Source organism: Mercenaria mercenaria, chromosome 9, assembly GCF_021730395.1.
Source record: "Mercenaria mercenaria strain notata chromosome 9, MADL_Memer_1, whole genome shotgun sequence".
In the NCBI taxonomy this organism is placed as follows: Eukaryota; Metazoa; Mollusca; class Bivalvia; order Venerida; family Veneridae; genus Mercenaria; species Mercenaria mercenaria.
The window spans coordinates 13,004,846-13,013,310 of NC_069369.1; positions in this window are offsets into that span (position 1 = coordinate 13,004,846).

Consider the following 8,465-nt stretch of genomic DNA (forward strand, 5'->3'; position numbering starts at 1 on the left):
AGAACGCAAATGATATGATTTAAAATATTGAAGCTTTAAGATAACGCCATAGAAAGACTATAATAACCGGATGCGTTTTTTTTTATCTTTATACACACGCAAAAAAATATATATATATATACACAAATCTGACCAAAGTAAAAAGTTAAATGTTAAAAATGTTGAAAAGTTAAAGTTTTTTTCCCAAACGCTGTGCTCAACCTAGTTCTGGCTACCATATCTTAACTGACGCTGTTTTTATTTTCTGATGGTCGCGTCCATTAAGTTATGGCGAAACCCCATTTGGTTAACTAACCAGTATCAAACCGCAACATCTCGCACACTTCTCTCGTGAGAAACGAATGACGTCATGCAACAGTTCAGAGCACGTGGTAATTTTTGAAAATCAAGATCAAAATTTCACTTATTTTTGCATTTATTTTAATCATAAACATAACCAATTTCGATAAAATTCATAAAAAACATACCCTAGAAAGTTTAAGTTCTCAGAAAAAATCAATAAACAACAACTCTATACCGCCTATTGCTTTTCAAATGAAGAGTACTCTGATCAGGTGACAACTGCAATGGCGGACACAATATTGCAGACAGGGGTACCAATTTGAAACTTGTGTGTATAACTTGTGTTCAAATTATGTTGCATGGATTATTTTGTGCCAGGTCAAAAGAAAAATTAATTAGAAACATTTTAAAATAAAAGGTGAGTTTATTGCATTTCATTTTGATGAAATTATAGCGTGACAGACTTCTGGCACGATTCCTGGTTAGGTTTCAGTACGGGATTCGTTTCAGCGCAGAGATCCGTAAAAGCATATAAACATCTCTGAGCTGAATTTGTTTAGCTATGCTCAACCAAAATCTAAACTATCTTTTTAAACTAATATTAAGGTTGGATAACTGATATTGCACTATAATAAATACATATACTATATAAATTCCCTCTATTAATGCTTCTTTTTCTGTCAAGTATCAAAGTTAATTGAAGCGCAGTGGAAAAGAAAACTACAATTTGTATGAACAAGATATGTCTTTATTCGAAAAAGAATAAAAAACTGATTTCAATTTGATGTTAATGATATACAGCAAAATTTCACTAAATTGACATTTAACCGAAAAAACGAAAATATATTAAAACGATTCCTGATTGTATACAAAATACAAATTAAATGTTTTATAAAAGCTGAAGACAGCTGTTACCGCTGTCCCTCGCAAATTACATATGAATATCTATAACTTATTGCCCGAATCGCGAAAACACTAGAATACTTGAATGTGTGGAAGTTTATGATATCCAATCCATTCGCTTAACTTTGTGCATTTATTTTTTTTGTACGAATATACAAGCAATTGTATTGTTATTTAGGAGCTGCTCACATTGGCGTTCTTACTGATGACCCAACGCTTTACAAATCTGGCCATGAAAAATAACCTGTAAGTGATGGTCCATGGTTCGAATCCCGGACTAACTGCACATTTCTCTCAACCTGTGACATCGACGCTATTTTGATGGTTCAGCCAAATGCTTGTTGAAACGAGTCGTCTGATTGGTTCAAATAAAAATAAATTTGCGAAAAATAAAACTTGCAAAATCGGAAATCCAAATATACAGAAAGATTAATGTGAATAGGTCATCCTCAGATCTTCGTTTAGAAGATCGAGTACTTTAGTCAGATTGATTGTTTTGTTTTGTTTTATTCATTTTTATTTGTTTACGCTGCGCTGCGTAGTTTTGGCCGTTTCCGGCAAAACTAATCAATCGTAGGCCCAGCGAAATTTGAATTTTTAGACCTGATATCAAATGCAGGTCGATGCCTGGATATTTTCCAAATTATGTATTAGTCAGATTGATGACGAAATGAAGATTATATATTCCAAAATTGTCATGTAATCTCATTTTATTGGACTTCTCATTTTTTAATTAACTGTTTGTCTGGCATAATCTTTTTCAAGTCGTTTGATGAATTCCGTCTGGGAGCTACGTCTTCTCTTGTAATACATTTCACTTTTAGCTCCTGGCGTACCGTTTGTGAGTAGGTGTCATCGGGATAGCCAAGGTAAGGAAAATCTGATCATCTAAACGGACTCAAACAGACATGTTAGATCAGTTTTCTTGCCTACCGTTAGTATCATTAAAAACTTTTCAGATATTTTAAAGTAAAAACCGCTCATACACTATGACGCCATAATATGACGTACGATGCCTCTCTGTGACGCGTTATGACGGTATGATACGACGCGCAATATTTGATAATGCTACACGCATAGTTATAATACGCGGCGTGACAATGTGATGCACCTCGGTACAACCGTACAAAGTCACCTAAACCGTACTGAATTCATTCACTCTGTCCGGTCATCTTACCATGAAAGACACTCCTAATCATATTTTGAACTTCGTCCGCTAAAGCTGAGTATCAACATATACCACATGTGTATGAACGGATACTGGATTAAAATATCTACGCCAATAACGGTAAAGAGCTAGTCCGACTACTAAGCTGACTGCATCAAAGGAACAGACAACATTGCTCAAACGTTGTCATTGAAGGCGACTAAAAGAGCCATAGTTTTTTTTAAATATAATTTGAAATGAACGTATGATCTATGACGCTTACTACCAGTCCAGTTTTAACGTCAGCTTAGTCTTCCTTTTCCAACAATTTTGTCATTTTTCAAAGTCTGGTATCAGATTATGAAAATACGAAGTGGCTTTTCTTTTGGGTCGTTGTTATTTTCGGACGTTCTGATGCCTAAGTAAGCATATGTTCGCTAGACCAAGTTTGATGGAGATCCATAAAGCGGTTAATGAAAAGAAATCGAGTCCGCGTGGAGGTAACTTGAAAATTGAAGGATACTTGGACATGTTAGTTATTGTCTGCTCGTGAAATTAAATAATAAATTTAACCCAGTGGCTCTCTACACGTAATTAAACCTGGAATATGTTTTACAAGTACGTACTTTTTGTGTATTGAACTTATACAGATAAATAAAGAATAAAACCCTACACGTGCGCGTAGGAATGGTGGTATGTTTGTGACGTGTTTTTGGTATATGTTATAAGTCGCACGTTCGAAATAAGGTGTCTTGTACTTAAGATGAGATGGCATGAACTCGAGATAAGATGTTCTGCGTTCGACTTAGCATGTCGTAAACCCGATCCCAGATACCGTGCGGTCGAGATAAGAGGTAGATCCTCTTGTGATAAGATGTCTTCCGCTCAAGTCCAGCGCTCCCTTGAAATAAATGGGTAATAGTGTTTCGAGACCGATCATCCGAGTTTCGCAGCTCAGACAGATATAAATACTCATGTGGAAGCAAGTTATGGCCACTAGCGGCCATGTCTTGTCGCAAATCAAATTATGTGAACAGTGTAAGTAAAAATGTTCTATAAATATTTATTTCTGAAATCTCTAAGAGAAAATATGCCACGAACAGACAGCCATGCTTTTTAACATTATCAACTTGTCATTAACAAATTTGCATTTCTAAAAGGCATGAACACACTTAATAGCTGGTCTTCTTTTTCAGTATAAAATGAACACATTTTCAGCGGCTGCAGCACACATTAGGACCATTTACAATGTCTGTGACTTACATTTTCTTGAAGGATACTGTCAGTGCTGAATAAAAATCAAAAGAAAAGATTGGTCATGTTTGATGCAAGAAAACTATTTTCAGTCAAACACACAAACTGCAAAATCAACTTAATTGTAGAGGTGGTGTATGACCTAAGTTTCCAACAAATTTTACCTATTACTTTACCTAAATAAAAATATTTTAACAGTCATTAAAGTTCTCGCAACCTGCAAATGTTCTACTGACGTAAAATTGTTTTTTTTTTGTTGCTATATGTTTTAAAACGGAGACCTTAATCGAGTAATTAAGATTGTGGGGTCACTACTGATGCAAAAGCTTCTAGGGTTTCTTTTTATTTCAGGTATTCAACTGCTTTAGGATTTTCTAGTCCAACTGATGTGGGTCGAAATATTGTGTAACGGTATTCTTATAGGGGATTCTGAGCCAACACGTTTTATTATTTCAGAATCAGCAGAGGACGTCAAATCTTTTTTACTTCTATCACTGAAAGGATACCTATGGATCATTTTAATTTGCAGCTTTGTTGAATATTTGCAAATGAATCATGTGTTCATATATGCATATCTAAATCTTTTGTCTGTACATGCTGTTTAATTCTGATTTTTCCATGCGCCAAACATTATAACCTCTACGCCGTTAGTCTGTTTTTAAAGACATTCACCCCTTGTTTTCTTTATTATTGATTACGTTGATAATGGAACTTTTTAATCACCGCAAATTTATTGTTTTGGAATAAAGGTATTATGTTATTTTTCTACGTTGATTACGTTAAACAGAAACTTAATTTATGCAGTTTCAATATTGAATTTATTGAACTCGTTTTTAATAAAAGAATATCATTTCGCTCTTAAAGTTACATTGATATCGGCTTACAAAAGATTAAAAAAAACAAAACAAAACAAAAAAAAAACTGGTTGAGTCTACGTTTGAATGCCAAAAGAGAACGTAATGCAACTTCAAATAATGCGTGAAATAAGTGACCATTTTTGTTCAAGCAATCAAGTTGAAAATCGGCATGTAGAAGAGGCAGCTTTCACAATATGTTTTAAAGTGTTATAATTCAATTCACCACTTTTCAGAATGCAAACCGTACTAATCCTTTTATCACACATCGGAAAACATGATATGCTGCCTTAAATTTTTACTCCGTGAAGGATTTCAAAATTATGCGTGATATGTTGATTTTTTGTTAAGAAGTTCAACAAGTAATGGTGCGTTTAAAAGCGGTGTACTTGTAACCAGCCAGCTACATTTTATTAAACCATGTAGATTTTCAGATAATGTTCAAAACAAACTTTGCATAATGCTTCACCAATTTTTTGCAACATACCCTCGCATTAAAGATAAATTTCGTTAATTTTATCACGTTGTAAAAACAAATACATGGCATTTATATAGCGCATAAATTATAAAATATTCTATTGCGCTTTACCAGTAAATAACACACATTTAAAACATATACATTCAAAATATGAACAGGATTCTAGAAGTTAGATTTAGATATATATAAGTACTATTTTACATCACTACAGATATTTCGTATTTAACAAGAGCACACTCATTGTTCATGAAACTGACTATACAAATGTGTTTTCAGTTTTGATCTAAAGCTGGCTTCAGACTGAATGTCTTTCAGATAGCTAGGTAGATTGTTCCACCATTTGGAACCAACAACGGCCATAACCCTGTCAGCTAATTTTGTTCGCTGTCTAGGCATGTTAAAGTTAAGTGTCACTTTGTGATCGCAGTCTCTACCGATGTCGAGTAGGTACAAACACTTCCCTCAGATATACTAGAGCGGTACCATTGATGACACGGAAACCTATTACTAGGACTTTGAACATGACTCTAGCCTTAACTGGAAGCCAGTGTATTTCTTTCATAAGTTCCGCACTTGGTTGTTCAAAGGAAGCGTTCATGACTACTCTGGTGGCATACTTTAGGATTCGCTGTAGTTTGTTGATTAAGTAGGCTAGAAGTTCGGTAAATAAACCGTTGCAGAAGTTAATGTAGGAATGAACCATTCCGTGAACTAATGATTCAGTTTACTTGTGTGAGATACTTGCGTATAGCTCTAAGACTTTGTAACTGCACATGAGCTATCTGACACTTTTTCTTGATGTGATGGTCAAAGTTGAGTGTATTGGTTACGGTTACACCCAGATCTCTGACATGATCAACGCATTTTACGTCGCACCCACCAACGTTTAAACTTGTGATGTTCAATTTCGCTAACTGCTGTCTGGTTCCATTCATAATTATTTCAGTATTAGACTGATTCATTTTTAGTTTGAAGGTTGTCATCCATTTTATGATTTCGTTGTTTCTGAACAATGTCTGACGTGATTCTTGTGATTTCAGACACAAGATCATTGACATTGGACGAGTTCACTACAGTGTTGTCTAATTGTCACAATTCTGCTTGTAAGATGTCACTGGATACAGATTTCCAATTTCGAAATTTGATTTCTTCCCTGATCAAATGCATGTAATGATGAGGACATACTTAGTAGGTTCATGAGTTGATAAAATAGTTTAAGTAATACAGGATGATGAACTAAAAAGAACATAAAGTAATGTCCCTCATTTTAAAAAAAAATGTTAATTATAGCCAGCGATCACAAACAAAAATTATTTTGAACAAGAGCAAATGCCATTCGCTGTGTACCAGAAACTGGAGAGAATTCGGTGTTTTACTTTTCAGTATTGTCTACGAAATGTATTTAACTCGCACCAAATTAATTTCAGCTCCTCCTATTTCTGCAAAAGTACTTCCTATTGACGTAAATCCTGAATTTCCGAGGGGCTCAAATAGGGTCATAAAAAGCAGCGGTAAACCAGATAGCGGACAATTATTTCTTTTCGTATGAATCGCTGTAATTGTGATGTAAAACATGTAACTACTCTAACATTCAACATTACAGACAACACTGACAGTCAAAAGTGCTTGCACGACCTTTTTACATAGACATGTAGAAATGTAATCATAGAAAGAATGAAAAATTATGCATGCTGACGTTATTGAATGAATTGTAAAGGTAAATTCTTTCTATCCCATTCGGTACCTTGATATAGTTGATTTGAGGCACAGGTAAGATTTAACGTTAAAACTGTGTCCTAGGCATTAAAAACAAATATCCGAATAATTCGAATCAGGAGATTAAAACTGAAGCGGTTATTACCCTTGTCTGGAAACTGGTCCTGTTCAGCTCAGCAATGCAGCGACATTAAATAAACGACATAAAATTGAACACAAGCTTAGCTTTGTAAAAAAGCTATTATGCGGCACGTTGTCGATTTAATTTCGTGAAAGTAGTTACTTTAACATGTTTTAAACTTTTATTTAGTTCGTTTAACAGAAATATTTATAGACGCTCATCGATTCAGCACGAATATAGTATACAGGATCTTATATCTGATACAAAATTACTGTTTTTTTACATTATTTGATTTAGGTGAATCCTAAAACAAATTCTGTCAATTCACATTTCATTCATGGAGATAACGAGTTTGAGAGAAGAGTCTGTTCTATCCGCGTAATGCTGAACATATAAGGGGTAAACATTCAGCAATTGTCACATCCTTTGTACACGACCGGGGATCGATTCCGCGACCTTCCACACCGGAGGAGACGCTCTGCCATCAGACAAAATTACTTCACACTGAAGCCATGATAGCTCGGTGGTAGAGCGTTCGCCTCCGGACCAAGAGGTCCGGAGTTTGAACCCCACAGGAGAGAGAGAGACAAAGTGACAGAGACAGAGAGGTCACAGTTAGGCAGAGTAGCTGGTCCAGCAAAGAAACTTTATTCCTGAAAGATAGATCTTCAGATGACGATAAAGCATTGCAGCTAGTCCGAGGCGGGCCGAAATAATATTAAAAGTTACGGATTAGAAACGCTTTTCTCTATTTGTTTAAATAACTTACCTGAGCCTATATAGAAATATTGTTGAGGAAATCTTTACAACTGTGAATAAAATCATGTGTTTTATTATCACAAACTGTATTTTGTCGTTTAATAAAAAGTTGTTTGGAGTTTAAATGCGTCCTTGTAATATAATAATACACATCTAAATGATAAAATAATGATTTTATTCAAGAGCGGGTTACTGTTTAAGATATATTTTTAAAGATACTTGCTTCCAGATCGTTCGGCAACAACAACAAAATTATTTTTAGATATCTGGAAATTAATGCATTATTTCTTAACAATGCTTTGAAACCTAATTACGGACAGACTATATGTTACAGAAACACGTGATCATTATTTATTTTTACTACTTTTTACGATGAAAATTCAATTTTTAAGCGCTTGTAACGTTTTACTCGAGGTAATCTGCCTAAATTGTGAATATCTATATTAGCGTGCATTGAACACTTAATCCTTCTTATTGGTAGCGACAGCGGAAAACATTTTTAAGGCCGCGGCGGTCCGGGTTCGATTCCCGACGCTGTCATCTATACTTTATTGATTTGGCATTTTCAAAATAGTTTAGAAACAAAAACTCATATTCTAATGTTCATAATATGACCAAACTTCAATTTGAAAGAAAGATCATTTTTAGTCAAATTCTGGAGGTAAGTGCCTTTAAATTTCAAAACATAATAAAGGATAATCATCTACATCTTTAAGATATTCATCAAATATATCACAAACAGTGATTTGTCGTCATTGAGTAAAATCGTTGCTTGGAATATAAATGCGCGTGTTATTATATACACATCTGAATGACAATTAATGATTTTATTAAAGAGTCACTGTTTAAGATATATTATATTGATTTCAAACATTATAAATCTTGAAGATAGTCATCAAATGTTTTCTTATTTGTGTTGTTTCCTTTTCCAGCGCGCCTCAATAACGTTTC